Genomic DNA, 15,437 nt, shown 5'->3' with positions numbered 1-15,437 from the left:
CCTTTTTTCTTGGCCCAAAAATGCCAAGGTGACTCCATGCTTTATTGACCTGGCATCGCTGTTAGCTAGACGCCAGCTCACGAAGCGTTGGAAATCCCATTCTGCTCCTTGGAAAGCGAGGTGGACAGAGCACATCATATTCTGGGGCAGGTACTTTGACGCTGTTATCATGCTTTAGGATGTGCCTGCCTCAGAATTATTGGAATATCATGCTTTTCTCAATGAAAACCCCTTCAATGTATGGCTTACCATTGATTATAGTGGGGACCAAATTGACTTCCTGGACATCACCTTCTTCATTAAAAATAATTGCATACAGAGTTCCACTGACCGTAAGAGCACAGCATGTAATAGTACTTTGCACTTTAGCAGTGCACACCCCCGCCATGTAATCAATAACATTCCATATGGGGAGATGATCCAGATGAGGAGGAACTGTAGCACAGAGGAGAAGTTTGCTGCCAATATCAAATAGACGAAACAACGTTTCCTAGCACGGGGATACCTCCCAGGCAAACTCAAAGAGGATCTCTAACATATCTAGAGACATCACTCTGAAACCCAAGGGTCCTTGTACAGCTAAAAGGACCCCTGACTCTTTCAGTACGCAGTTTAACAATCACAGTGATAGGGCGTACAATGCGAAAACATTGGCACCTACTTACTGGAGTACCTAGTCTTAAAGAGACGGTAACTTCTAGACCTAGAGTCACATACAGGAGGGGTAGGAATCTAAGAAATGTATTGTGCCCCAGCTATATCACTACACCATGGACGGCCACTTGGTTGTCTCATACAACCAAGGGATTTTTCACCTACAAAAATCGTAAAATCTGTAAATTCAGGAAAGACAAATCCAAGTCTTTCAATCATAATACTGGCCGAGTTTATAACATCAACCATCTAATTAACTGCAACACGAAATATTTCACCTACATTTTGGGCTGCCCATGCAACAAAATCTATGTGGGCAGCACCATAAGACCTCTGAAATTGAGAGTTCAGGAGTACTTGCATGCAATACGGAGTATGGATCGTAAATATCCCATGACGTTTCACATGCAAGAAAACCATCCTATTGACAATGACTTATGGTTCGTGAGTATTGATCATATACTGGCCAACCCGAGAGGTGGGGATAGGGATCTATCCCTAAGGAGGAACGAAGCAGGTTGGATTTGCAAACTTCGTAGTCTTGAACTGGGTCACAATAGTGATGAAGAATGCATTATTTTCTTTAAAACATGGTAGTTTCAGACTTACCTGTTCTTCAGTTATACTGTGTTCATCTGGAAATAATGAATGGGCTCAGAGTATATGGTCAACTGTCATCTGGCCTATCTTTTACAACAAATTGTCTCAGCATACATGAATAGCGATGTACCTGTCAATGTGCTCTTGCAGGCATAAATTACAGCGCTATCTGGTTGCATTTTTTGTCTGCATCCCCAAAAAAGTAACCCAGCTGTATTTATCCATCTCTGTTTTGTTCTATTTCTTTTTCACCTCATTATAATGTGCACAGTCATCTGTGTATCTTACTTGGATACATCTATATATATCTCCCAAACTTTGCTGTCTAGCTGTTCCTGATTACCCAGTGATCTTTTGGATAATTTATTTATCTATTTAGTTTATTTTACTTTAAGAATCGTGGTTTGTTATATGTTATCTTATGGATCATGGGTGTTGCTACCCGTCCCTGTTATTAACTATGCTTATTCTCTTTCTTGAGTATTCTGGACTTTTCTACTATAACATTATCCCATCTGGCTGCAGTTATCTCTATATGTTGAATTAATAGATCTAAAAAATGTTTGATTTCAGGATCTGGACTTGGATTAATCTATTCATATTTACCGGTTCTGATTCCCTTTACCCCCGTTTACTACCAAGGGTTTTTTTGCTGCCCATTTGCCTTATATTGATATTCCCCGGATTGGACAATACTGCAATTTGGAATTTATACTTTGGGTAAAACTTATCATACAGGACATTTATAGATAGATATATGTATATATATATTTCTGATACATACTGCTTTGGATCCTCGTACCTTAGACATTAAACCCTTTATACAGAACTTGCTCTGTGAACCTGTTAAAGATGGCCGCCGTTTTGGATACTATACGTGCCTATTAATAAAGGGGGCCTTTGCTGGCTCCTGGCTACATATTAACTTTCTGGTTTGGTTAAAAAAACTTTGTAATCTGGTTCCACATAAGTATATATAGTTGGAAACATATATATGGAATATGCTACTTACCAGTATGCATCTGTTCTTGGCATGTAGAGCTGCAGATCTACACACTTTTGCATAGATCGCCATCTGGTGTTGGGCCCGGATGTTTGCAGTTTGTTTTTCCTCTTGGAAAGTCTTTGAAAGTCAAGAGGTCGGTGACTCCTCCTTTGGATCGTATTGCGCATGGGCTTCGGCGCCATCCTCAGATTGTTTTTCGCCAGCAGGGAAAGATGGAGCGTGGTAACCACAGTGAAGAAACCCATGTGTGTTGTATCTAAATAAGATAGACTGGAACAGATACAGGTAGCCGGGGAGGCGGGTGGGAGTGTGTAGATCTGCAGCTCTACATGCCAAGAACAGATGCATACTGGTAAGTAGCATATTCCGTTCGAGGCATATGAGTTGCAGATTACACACTTTTGCATAGACTATATAGCAGTTCCCAACCTTAGCGGCGACCACCGGTATCTGTTGCAGTGGTTTGAAATAGTGTTTTCAGTACAGCCTGGCCCACACAAGCTTGTTGCTTGGTTTGGACATCTACACAATAGTGTTTAGTGAAGTGTGCGGTGTTGACCATGTAGCTACTTTGCAGATATCATCTAGTGGGATGTTCCCTAGAAATGCCATGGAAGCCCTATCTTCCGTGTAGAATGGGCTTTAGGGGGAACGGAAAGCGCTCGTTTTGCTTTGTGGTAGCAAATCTGGATGCATTTTACAATCCACCTAGCTATCCCTGATTTTGAGATAGACAAACAGTTGTTTGGTCTTTCGGAAAGGTTGTGTTCTCTGGATATAGTAAAGTAAGGCTCGTTTGACATCTAGCGTGTGCAGAACCCTTTCTGCAACGGTCTGAGGTTGCGAGAAAAATACTGCTAATGCTACAGATTGGTTTAGGTGAAAAGGGGAAATGACTTTAGGTAGGAATTTTAGGTTGGTACGGAGAACAACCTTGTTCTGGTGCATTTGAAGAAAAGGTTCTTGTATGGTAAGTGCTTGTATCTCACTGACCCTTCTAAGGGAAGTGATGGCTACAAGGAAAGCTGTTTTCCATGTGAGGAATTGCAGTTCGCATTTATGCAAAGGTTCGAAGGGAGGCCCCATCAGCCTTGTGAGAACGATATTTAAGTTCCACACAGATGAGGGTGGTACTCTGGGGGGAATTATTCTTTTGAGGCCTTCCATGAAGGCTTTAATGGCAGGTACTCTGAAAAGCGATAGGTGCTGCCTGTTTTGTAAGTAAGCTGCAATTGCTGCGAGGTGTAGCCGAATGGATGTATAGGCTAGATTACACCTTTGTAGGTGGAGTAAGTAGCATATGATGTGTTGTATAGACACGTCTAAAGGATTGATTGTGTTGTTATGGCAATAAACAACAAATCTTTTCCACTTGGCAGCGTAGCAGGCTCTAGTGGCAGGGCGTCTAGCTTCTCTGATGACGTTCATACAGTCAGGGGGAAGGTTTAGGTACCCGAATTCTAGGATTTCAGGAGCCAGATCGCAAGGTTGAGCTGAGCTGGGTCCGGGTGCCTGATCTCTCCATGGTTCTGGGTTAGAAGGCATGGTGAGAGGTGTAGCTTTTGGTGTGGTACTCTCGAGAGTTCCAGCAGCGTGGTGTACCACGGTTGTCTGGCCCACATTGGAGCTACTAGGATCAGTGTGAGGGAGTGCTGTTGTAGCTTTCGCACCACTAATGGAATGAGTGGGAGAGGCGGAAAAGCGTACGCAAATTTGCCTGACCAGTTCATCCATATCGCATTTCCTTTGGACAATGGGTGTGGGTATCTGGAGGCGAAGCTTGGGCATTTTGTGTTTTCGTGGGTGGCGAAGAGGTCTATGTGCGGATGCCCCCACATTTGAAAGAACGGATGAAGAACATGTGGGTGAAGTTCCCACTCGTGGATCTGTTGTGTCTGTCTGCTGAGCAGATCTGCCACGGTGTTTTGGACTCCTGGGACATGTTGAGCTAGGAGAAAGATTTTGTGGGGAATTGCCCATCTCCATATGCTCTGTGCTAATTGAGAGAGCTGCGGAGAGTGTGTGCCGCCTTGTTTTTGAATATTATACATGGCCGTCATGTTGTCCGTGCGAATGAGGACTGCCTTGCCTGAAATCTATGTTTGAAAAGATTTCAGGGCTAGAAAGATTGCTAGTAACTCCAGATGGTTGATATGGAGTGTAGGAGAGTAGGGTCTGCTTTCTATGTTCACCCCCACTTTTTGCTTTTGCTTTACTGGTTTTCGACTTAGATGTGGCTGTGGGCCTGCTAATCAGACCCACAGCCCTGCTGTTCTCTCTCTAAAATGATACTATGTACTTTAGGTGCATAACCCATTTGGATAGGATCACCTTATTGGCCCCTGTACAGTGTACCTTAGGTATGCAGGGCATAGGTGTACCCTAGGCCTACCAGGGGCTGCAGCATGTATTATGCCACCCCTGGCCTGGCCTTCCATTATGACACAACTGGCTGATCACTCAGCTGGGGCAAGGTCGTGTAATCACCCCTTGCTTAGGTGTAGTATTCCTATACCTATCTTACATATAGACACATGTGTACCTATCAGCCACTCCTATGGCAGGCCTTAACAATCCTGGAGGCAGAGTGCTTGGTAACATGTGAGATGGTGCTCTAGCATGAGCTGAGCCTGTCTGCAGCTTTCGGAACCATGTCCTTATAGCTGTTCTATGATATAGCCTACCATATACTCTTAAAGTGCCTTATAATCTTAAACGGTTATGGTAACTATGGTTTGGCTTTATCAAAACATGTCGTGTAAGGTGTCTAACACTTTGGAATAATACCCCCATCCCATTTCTGGGGATGAGGATATTATCCCTCCCTTCTAGAGGGAGAAGACATGTTTTAACCTACTTACCCGGTTAAAGTTAACCAGAGCCCCAGCATCACAAAATGGATGCTGCTGCCACGACACAAGTCTGACCTCCTGCTGCTGGGAGTGATCCCGGCAAGGGAGGCTTGGACAATAGGTTTCCTGCCTTGGGAGGTGAGAGCACCACCCCAGACAGGCTTTAGTGTATTGGGGCAGGGAGAGATGAATGAAACGAGACACTGCCTGAGGCACACAAGCTGTCCCATGCATAGTCCAGTTCAAACCGGTTCTGGGGTACACCAGCCCCAGTCCTGGCGCGAAACTGGACAAAGGGAAGGGGGTGTAACCACCCCACTCCCAGGTCCCACCCATAAGGTGAGACCTAGCAGGCAACCCAGCCCCCCAGATTTGGATAAGAGTGGTAGCTGGGCCTCAGGAGATTAGATTATCCTGAACCTGCAACTTGAACAGAAACTCTGGACCTTCGACATTCGACGAAAGAAGAAGACTGAAGAATCTCCCTTGTGGCCAAGGAGTGGCTACCCTGTGCAAACAGGCACCATCAAGAGACTACCCTTTGCTTTGCTGAAGTTCTACGAGAGACCGACTGCAGAGCCCGACCAGAGCCTTGACTTCCAGACTTCTCCGACCCTGATCCACATCCACAGCCGAGCTGAGATCCGTGGAGGCGACGAGAGACGTGGGACCGGCTACCTGGGAAAAGTGGCGAGTATCTTCCAGTGCAGCTTCTGAGGCACCCTCGAAGTTGTGCACCGGGGATTGAGAAGCCCCAACCCCAAGCACCATCTGCACCGAAGATCAGCCCCCCACACTCCACGAGTCCTGCGTGGGGCCCTTCTGCATTTTCCTGCTTGCCGCGTCTGTCCGGTTGCTTGCCCGTTGGCTAGCGGCCTTTGTGACGACACACCTTGAAATCTTCACGGCTGGTTTGGCTCCTCCAGACTGGCTCCCGCTTCCTTGCAAAAGAGAAGCACCCCAGACCTTCCTGGTCTGCACCAGAAGCCATTCCTCCGTTCTTCGTGGGTTCCGCTTGCCAAGGCTTGGTGAGTCCTAGTTCGACTTCGACGCCGCCCACAGCAAGAGCGCGCTGGCTACTTCCGGCTAGTTACAAGAAATGCTCCATTCCGAGTGGTTTCGCTCCTAATAGACAAAATATTTATAAGAATACAAATGCAAAAATACAAATAGCTAAGGATTATTGGCAATGGTCTGACAAGGGAAAATACTTGTAATGGGGGTAAAGCAAAGACATGCGATATCTTAATGGCGGTTATGTGGCACATTAAAAAACGTTATAGAGATGCATGACACGACAAAAAAGCTATGTGTGAATAGTCTATTAAACCTCCACACTAGTAGCGGACTTGGAGCAAGCAGTCAAAATGTATGGTTATCAATGTTTGGAAAAAAATATTATTTGGAGAAAAATCTTTGGAGAAAAATATGTTTGAACCTTACTAAAAGTTGAAAAGGTATAGGAGAGAAAAACAAGTGTCATCCCAGGATAGTCTCACGAGGAGTCAGCGCTAAGTAACTAAAAATAATCCCATTGTCGTTGGAAATGTCAACGTGGATTATGCAAAGAAGTATGTTATGGAATGGATGCAGTAGGTGGTCATACAGGATCATGATCGGGGGTACTCTTAGGTGGGGATTATTTATATAAAAAAAGAAGTACATTTCAGATAAACTGACCCCATGGTATATTCTCGTTTAATCCAATGTCTTGATTTGAGTCTGTAGACCCATTTTTATGGAGGTCAGCCTCATTATTAATCAATTCGATCACTGTCCATTTCAAATCTCTCAGAGTGTGTTTAAGTTCCAGGAAGTGAGAGGTCATCTTGGTTGTTGCTCGTTGGCATCTCACTTTAACGATGTTCGCACATACGTGTTCGTATTTTTCTTGACGTCATCCCCACATAGTGGAGATTGCAGGGACATTTGATTAAATATATGACGTTCTTTAATTCACCGTTAGTGAAACTTTGTTGCTCCAAAATAGTGCTATCATTGAAGGTAATCTTCTTGGTGGTAGTTGTGATGTGGCACACGCTACAGTTGCCGCATGGATGATGGCCGCTGGTGGGTGCCAGAAACTTTTGATTTGGGGTGTTCTCCCGAGATTTTCATGGTCGTGTGTGTACCAACATATCCTTCAGGTTATGATTCCTTCTGTGTGAGAACATGGGTTTTGGCAGCGTCATTGTACATCCACTCAGGATACACCCGTGTTTGTTAATAATTTTACTGATGGTGTTAGAGGCACTGTTGTATGCTGTGACACATATAGGACGAGTCGTGTCTGGTGCCTTGCTGGTGTCTTCCAGAAGGGCCTGCTGTCGTTGTTCCTGGCTCTAGTCCTAGCATGTGTTATTATTCTCTATGGATAGTTGTGTGCTCTCAGTTTGGCACTGAGGTCAGTTGCTTGTAATTTAAAGTCCTTAACCTCGGACCAGTTGCTCTGGAGGCATAGGAACTGCCCAAACGGTAAGTTCTCCCTCAGATGTCTCGGGTGATGGCTGTCAAAGCTTACAAGACAGTTCTTAGCTGATGTTTTGAAGTATTGATTCTGAAAATTGAACCATGCGATGAAAGATTCCGCTGTGTTCTCATCTCCATTCCAGATAACGAAAACGTCATCTATATATCTCTTCCAGATGCCAATGTTGTTTCTATAGGGGTTGTTAGATGACAGAATTTTCTGTTGCTCAAGGTGGTGGACATACAAACCCGCCACACTTGGAGCAAAAGTGCTGCCCATGCTCGTCCCGTGCTTTTGTAGGTAGAGTAGGTCCTCGAAAGCAAAGAAGTTCTCCATCAAAGCCAGATGGCAACACTCAATCACCAGGTGATGTGGTGTCTGGTATTCTCAATCGGTATTGAAGAGAACTGCCTCCAGAATCTCCAAGGTTTCTGTGTGAGGGAGGCTGGTAGATAAACTCTCTATGTCGAGTCCAATGAGACATTGCGTTTCTTCATTGAATGGTAATGTGTCCAGGATGCGTAGAATATCCTTGGTGTCTTTTACGTATGTCTCTGTTCCTTGGATAATGGTTCATAGAAATGCATCAGCAAACTTGGAGAGGGGTTCCAGAATAGACCCTATCCCTGAGACAATAGGATGACCCGGGGTTTTTTCTAGGTTTTTATGTATCTTGGGTATGGTGTAGAAATAGGGTGTGACCGGTTTCTTGTTGATGAGGAAATCCGCTTCTTTCTTCGATAGCCAGTCGTGAGCTAAAGACTCTTCCATCATACTGCCCACTCGTATTCTGATACTCTCTGTAGGGTCTATAGTCAATTGTTCATAGTTCCGCTGATCTTGTAGCAAACAAAAGCATTCAGTACGATATGCTTCTTTGGTCTGGATCACTATCGCACCCCCTTTCTCCACAGGTTTTTATTACTAGTTCGTCATTTTGTGAAAGATCCTTAATGGCCTGTAACTCTTCCCTAGAGGTGTTGTGGAACACATTGTTGTTCCTTGAATTTAATTCTCCTATTTCCTTTAATACTGCATGTTCTTCTTTATAGATGCTTGATTCAATTTATTTCTTCGCTTTTCTGGTGGCTCCACCTGGAGCTGCGCCTCAGGTACAGGCGCATGGTGGGGGCCTTGTGATTAGCCCTGTTCTTATAAATTCGGTAATGGGAAAACATCCTCAGGCCCGTGAGGGCCTTCCATTTTGGATTGCTCAGATGATTGAACAGTTTGATGTGGTCTTCCCTCACACTGGTCCTGTGGAGAAACAGCATCTTTACTATGCGTTTACCAATTGGTCCGATTCCTCCTTTAGCAGACTTCAACACCTGGGGAACGGTGTTTGCCTGTGTATGCCCTGTTTTGGCACCCCCTCAATGAGCGTTCTTCCGAGCGTTCTGAAACAAGTACAGAATCAACACGGGACAGGTCCTGTCCTGGATTTGGGGATTAAATTGGTGGGTATTTTTCCCATTGTCTCCAAAATGATTTTTTCTAATATTAAGGGTGAAGCAGTTTGCTTACAGGTTCGCTAACGTCTTTTGGCAGTTGCCGACATTGATCGGGAACATGAGGTTCTGATTATTATTGCTGAGGTTTATACATCCTTGGGTCGCAATAATGTGGGAGTCAGACCTTTAACCCAGTCTCCGGGTAAAGCCCTGCCCCCCGTTTTTTCCTAAAGAGACATGGGACAAATAAAAGCAGTGACAGAAGCCTAGGTCTTGTGCTGCTTCACCATTACCTGACGCTTCTGGACATATATAGGATTTATGTGATTGCTCTAAAATTAAAACTCCTGAGAGGTTTCAGGCTCCTGATCCTCGTTCCTTTCAGGAATCGTCAGATCAACAATTTGGCGGAGGGGGACGACAGGATCACAGACAAGGCGAGTACACGCAACTTAAGCGGGACCCGCAGCGCCCTTTTGACTTCAAAGTCAAAAGGGAGGAACCACCTCCACATCGAGCCCCGTTTCAGAAAACAAAAGTTGCCATCTTGACTGCGAAATATGCCCCAGTCGGTAAGAACCCTCCTCCTGGGCAGGAGTTGGGTGGTGACTCTTCGACAGCACAGCAGACGTTACTGGAGCGGAAGACACTTGCCAGTTTCTGGAGGCAAAGCATTTGTAACTGTCGAAACCACTGACACCCCCATAGCCTCCCCATGATAGACTTTATCATGTAGACCTTCAGGTTGAAGGTGATATTAAGTGCACCATAAATGCTATTTTTTGGGACAACCGGACGTCTTATGACACTTTACTGGCGGAGGTAGATTGGACTCTCATATTTGTTCTTGCTTGTCCTCGTGGTGAGGTGATTATTCCTTCCTTTTCACAATATGTCCCAGATGAGACTAAGCATACCTGAGCTTCGGAGTGGGCTCTTGCCTTAGCTCCTGCCTTATACCGCAAATAGGCTGGTTGGAATAAGGATTCTCCTTTACATGTTGTGCCTGTCCTCAACCTCAATATCCAATTAAGAGTGACGCTAAGGCATCGGTTAAAGAAATTCTCACTCAACTGTAATATCAGAGTGTGATTGAGCCCTTTGTCTCTGCGATGAATAATCCCTATGTTAAAACCAGATGGTTCATATCACATTGTTTTGGATTAGACATTTAAATAGCCATACCTGTACCTTTGCCGTACAGAACATGCATGGTACAGAACTGATCCATAATATTAAGTGTAAAAAGTTTAAAACTACTTTAGATATTTCAAATAGATTTTTCAGTCAAAAATTGGCTCCTGAGAGCCATGACTTGGCACCCTGAGAGCCAAGACTTGGCGCCCTCGGTTTCCAGAGGCGCTATGTGAGATTGCCTACGGGGAATAAGAATAGCCCCGGGGTTTTTGCAGCAAATATTGTGTCCCTTTTTAATTAAATTGACCCTGATGCTTTTTCATATGTCGATGACCTATGAATTAAAACCTAATGTTGCGCGAGTGGATCATAATCAAGCGTTTCCCCGCTTTAGGTTACAAATTCAATTTTGCTAAATCGCATATTGCGTTTTTGGCTATTCTTTTTCTTGGTTATGAATTGACCAAGGAGGGTAGGGGTTTAGCAACTCACTTTTATGGTTGAGCCTGGGCAGCATGCATGCGCTGCTCTGCGAGGCATCTGACCTTTAATAAGGTCGAAAAAGAATATTGAATGTGGACGAAATGGCAGATTTTTATAAGGAGTTTTTACATAAAAGCTTTTACAAACATGCACATTATAATAGGTAAGTGTTAATCTCATGCTGGAATTTTAGTGATGAAATATGCGGCAAATGACTGAACATAAATGGTGATATTAAAATAGGTTATTTGTTATATTTATATGCACTGAATGAGGAAGTCAGGAATCACCCTTTTGGTATATTTGACTCTGAATTTTCTCAACTCTAACACAGCTCCCTTCTGTCCCACTTTCTAACCCAGCTATCACCCTCCAGCCTCCTCCATGGCCAATACTGCTCTGTTCACTGCTTCTCTGCAAACACCACTCAGCACAGTCCTAAAGCACATGATGCTTACCTGTTTTAGATAACTGCCTATGCTGCCTCACCGTGTGCTGCTTTCTTAATTCAGTGATCTATTTCATGAATAGTTATTCCAATCATGGTTACTATTAGCAACGCACATCGCTCTGTATATGCAGGTTTTGGCTGTCCATCATTAACAAACTGGTACAAAAATGGTTAAAAAAATCATGCTGCATCAATAAAATGTTTTAGGATAGACCTATGTACTACTGCAGTATTACTGACTCAGTTGATACGTCCATCGCAAGACAAGGAATGGGATTTCTTGCTAGAATACCCTCAAAAGAGTCCTCGCAATTCCCGATTAAATTTATTAAATTTTTCATCCTACACCACGCCTATCTCATCCCACACAGATTACATGCCATGTTCCCAGCTATTCCATCGGTCTGCCTGCGCTGTCGCACACAAGAAGTAGTTTATTACACATGCTACTGTCATGTTCCGTGCTGAATCACTATTGGACACCAATCATGTCCATTCTATCAGATCTCTTAGAACAGACACACTGGCACACATTAGAAGTTTGTACACTTGGCCTTTTTTCTAGGCCCAAAAATGCCAAGGTGACTCCATGCTTTATTGACCTGGCATCGCTGTTAGCTAGACGCCAGCTCACGAAGCGTTGGAAATCCCATTCTGCTCCTTGGAAAGCGAGGTGGACAGAGCACATCATATTCTGGGGCAGGTACTTTGACGCTGTTATCATGCTTTAGGATGTGCCTGCCTCAGAATTATTGGAATATCATGCTTTTCTCAATGAAAACCCCTTCAATGTATGGCTTACCATTGATTATAGTGGGGACCAAATTGACTTCCTGGGCATCACCTTCTTCATTAAAAATAATTGCATACAGAGTTCCACTGACCGTAAGAGCACAGCATGTAATAGTACTTTGCACTTTAGCAGTGCACACCCCCGCCATGTAATCAATAACATTCCATATGGGGAGATGATCCAGATGAGGAGGAACTATAGCACAGAGGAGAAGTTTGCTGCCAATATCAAATAGACGAAACAACATTTCCTAGCACGGGGATACCTCCCAGGCAAACTCTAGAGACATCACTATGAAACCCAAGGGTCCTTGTACAGCTAAAAGGACCCCTGACTCTTTCAGTACGCAGTTTAACAATCACAGTGATAGGGCGTACAATGCGAAAACATTGGCACCTACTTACTGGAGTACCTAGTCTTAAAGAGACGGTAACTTCTAGACCTAGAGTCACATACAGGAGGGGTAGGAATCTAAGAAATGTATTGTGCCCCAGCTATATCACTACACCATGGACGGCCACTTGGTTGTCTCATACAACCAAGGGATTTTTCACCTGCAAAAATCGTAAAATCTGTAAATTCAGGAAAGACAAATCCAAGTCTTTCAATCATAATACTGGCCGAGTTTATAACATCAACCATCTAATTAACTGCAACACGAAATATTTCACCTACATTTTGGGCTGCCCATGCAACAAAATCTATGTGGGCAGCACCATAAGACCTCTGAAATTGAGAGTTCAGGAGTACTTGCATGCAATACGGAGTATGGATCGTAAATATCCCATGACGTTTCACATGCAAGAAAACCATCCTATTGACAATGACTTATGGTTCGTGAGTATTGATCATATACTGGCCAACCCGAGAGGTGGGGATAGGGAACTATCCCTAAGGAGGAACAAAGCAGGTTGGATTTGCAAACTTCGTAGTCTTGAACTGGGTCACAATAGTGATGAAGAATGCATTATTTTCTTTAAAACATGGTAGTTTCAGACTTACCTGTTCTTGAGTTATACTGTGTTCATCTGGAAATAATGAATGGGCTCAGAGTATATGGTCAACTGTCATCTGGCCTATCTTTTACAACAAATTGTCTCAGCATACATGAATAGCGATGTACCTGTCAATGTGCTCTTGCAGGCATAAATTACAGCGCTATCTGGTTGCATTTTTTGTCTGCATCCCCAAAAAAGTAACCCAGCTGTATTTATCCATCTCTGTTTTGTTCTATTTCTTTTTCACCTCATTATAATGTGCACAGTCATCTGTGTATCTTACTTGGATACATCTATATATATCTCCCAAACTTTGCTGTCTAGCTGTTCCTGATTACCCAGTGATCTTTTGGATAATTTATTTATCTATTTAGTTTATTTTACTTTAAGAATCGTGGTTTGTTATATGTTATCTTATGGATCATGGGTGTTGCTACCCGTCCCTGTTATTAACTATGCTTATTCTCTTTCTTGAGTATTCTGGACTTTTCTACTATAACATTATCCCATCTGGCTGTAGTTATCTCTATATGTTGAATTAATAGATCTAAAAAATGTTTGATTTCAGGATCTGGACTTGGATTAATCTATTCATATTTACCGGTTCTGATTCCCTTTACCCCCGTTTACTACCAAGGGTTTTTTTGCTGCCCATTTGCCTTATATTGATATTCCCCGGATTGGACAATACTGCAATTTGGAATTTATACTTTGGGTAAAACTTATCATACAGGACATTTATAGATAGATACATGTATATATATATTTCTGATACATACTGCTTTGGATCCTCGTACCTTAGACATTAAACCCTTTATACAGAACTTGCTCTGTGAACCTGTTAAAGATGGCCGCCGTTTTGGATACTATACGTGCCTATTAATAAAGGGGGCCTTTGCTGGCTCCTGGCTACATATTAACTTTCTGGTTTGGTTAAAAAAACTTTGTAATCTGGTTCCACATAAGTATATATAGTTGGAAACATATATATGTAATATGCTACTTACCAGTATGCATCTGTTCTTGGCATGTAGAGCTGCAGATCTACACACTTTTGCATAGATCGCCATCTGGTGTTGGGCCCGGATGTTTGCAGTATGTTTTTCCTCTTGGAAAGTCTTTGAAAGTCACGAGGTCGGTGACTCCTCCTGTGGATCGTATTGCGCATGGGCTTCGGCGCCATCCTCAGATTGTTTTTCGCCAGCAGGGAAAGATGGAGCGTGGTAACCACAGTGAAGAAACCCATGTGTGTTGTATCTAAATAAGATAGACTGGAACAGATACAGGTAGCCGGGGAGGCGGGTGGGAGTGTGTAGATCTGCAGCTCTACATGCCAAGAACAGATGCATACTGGTAAGTAGCATATTCCGTTCGAGGCATATGAGCTGCAGATTACACACTTTTGCATAGACTATATAGCAGTTCCCAACCTTAGCGGCGACCACCGGTATCTGTTGCAGTGGTTTGAAATAGTGTTTTCAGTACAGCCTGGGCCACACTAGCTTGTTGCTTGGTTTGGACATCTACACAATAGTGTTTAGTGAAGTGTGCGGTGTTGACCATGTAGCTGCTTTGCAGATATCATCTAGTGGGATGTTCCCTAGAAATGCCATGGAATCCCTATCTTCCGTGTAGAATGGGCTTTAGGGGGAACGGAAAGCGCTCGTTTTGCTTTATGGTAGCAAATCTGGATGCATTTTACAATCCACCTAGCTATCCCTGATTTTGAGATAGACAAACAGTTGTTTGGTCTTTCGGAAAGGATGTGATCTCTGGATATAGTAAAGTAAGGCTCGTTTGACATCTAGCGTGTGCAGAACCCTTTCTGCAACGGTCTGAGGTTGCGAGAAAAATACTGGTAATTCTACAGATTGGTTTAGGTGAAAAGGGGAAATGACTTTAGGTAGGAATTTTAGGTTGGTACGGAGAACAACCTTGTTCTGGTGCATTTGAAGAAAAGGTTCTTGTATGGTAAGTGCTTGTATCTCACTGACCCTTCTAAGGGAAGTGATGGCTACAAGGAAAGCTGTTTTCCATGTGAGGAATTGCAGTTCGCATTTATGCAAAGGTTCGAAGGGAGGCCCCATCAGCCTTGTGAGAACGATATTTAAGTTCCACACAGATGAGGGTGGTACTCTGGGGGGAATTATTCTTTTGAGGCCTTCCATGAAGGCTTTAATGGCAGGTACTCTGAAAAGCGATAGGTGCTGCCTGTTTTGTAAGTAAGCTGCAATTGCTGCGAGGTGTAGCCGAATGGATGTATAGGCTAGATTACACCTTTGTAGGTGGAGTAAGTAGCATATGATGTGTTGTATAGACACGTCTAAAGGATTGATTGTGTTGTTATGGCAATAAACAACAAATCTTTTCCACTTGGCAGCGTAGCAGGCTCTAGTGGCAGGGCATCTAGCTTCTCTGATGACGTTCATACAGTCAGGGGGAAGGTTTAGGTACCCGAATTCTAGGATTTCAGGAGCCAGATCGCAAGGTTGAGCTGAGCTGGGTCAGGGTGCCTGATCTCTCCATGGTTCTGGGTTAGAAG

Source organism: Triturus cristatus, chromosome 3_2 (genome assembly GCF_964204655.1).
Source record: "Triturus cristatus chromosome 3_2, aTriCri1.1, whole genome shotgun sequence".
Classification (NCBI taxonomy): domain Eukaryota; kingdom Metazoa; phylum Chordata; class Amphibia; order Caudata; family Salamandridae; genus Triturus; species Triturus cristatus.
This window is presented reverse-complemented; position numbering follows the sequence as displayed.